Source organism: Gossypium hirsutum, chromosome A11 (assembly GCF_007990345.1).
Source record: "Gossypium hirsutum isolate 1008001.06 chromosome A11, Gossypium_hirsutum_v2.1, whole genome shotgun sequence".
Lineage (NCBI taxonomy): Eukaryota > Viridiplantae > Streptophyta > Magnoliopsida > Malvales > Malvaceae > Gossypium > Gossypium hirsutum.
This window is the reverse complement of record NC_053434.1, coordinates 55,249,816-55,250,366: the sequence shown is the minus strand read 5'-3', so window position 1 is coordinate 55,250,366 and position 551 is coordinate 55,249,816. Positions and strand designations below refer to the sequence as shown.

Below are 551 nucleotides of genomic sequence, written 5' to 3'. Positions count from 1 at the left end.
CGTTAAAAACATCAGCTGCTTTCATTGGCTCTGTCCTCATGACATGCCACTGATAATTATTCAGTGACATCTCCTCTATAAACTCATAAGCCTCCTCAGGTGTTTTATTATTTAGAGTCCCACCGACGGATGCATCGATTAATTGCCTAGTTGAGAGGTTCAAACCGTGGTAGAAAGTTTGAACCTGTAGCCATAGAGGTAACCCATGGTGAGGGCACCTTCTCAATAAATCCTTATACCTCTCCCATGCATCATATAGAGTCTCTAAATCCATTTGCACCAAGGAAGAGATATCATTCCTCAACTTGGCTGTCTTAGCCGGTGGAAAGTACTTCAATAAGAATTTTTTGGTCATTTGTTCCCATGTAGTAATAGATCCTCGTTTCTAAATGAGAAGGGGAATAACCGTAGGCGAATGGAGTCGTCAGAAATGCCATTTATCTTTAAAGTGTCGTTGAATTCCAAGAAATTAGCTAAATGAGTATTTGGGTCTTCATCCTGCAGACCATCAAACTGAACAAACTGTTGAATCATATGAATAGTGTTAGGCT

General features: G+C 40.1%; 1 non-coding gene across 1 annotated transcript; it reads left to right on the top strand.

The window, feature by feature from the left end:
- Positions 1-200: 200 nt before the first annotated feature.
- Positions 201-307, top strand: LOC121210404 (small nucleolar RNA R71). Its single transcript, XR_005905517.1, has one exon. It is a non-coding gene; the product is annotated as a small nucleolar RNA R71 (small nucleolar RNA).
- The last annotated feature ends 244 nt before the right edge of the window (positions 308-551 follow it).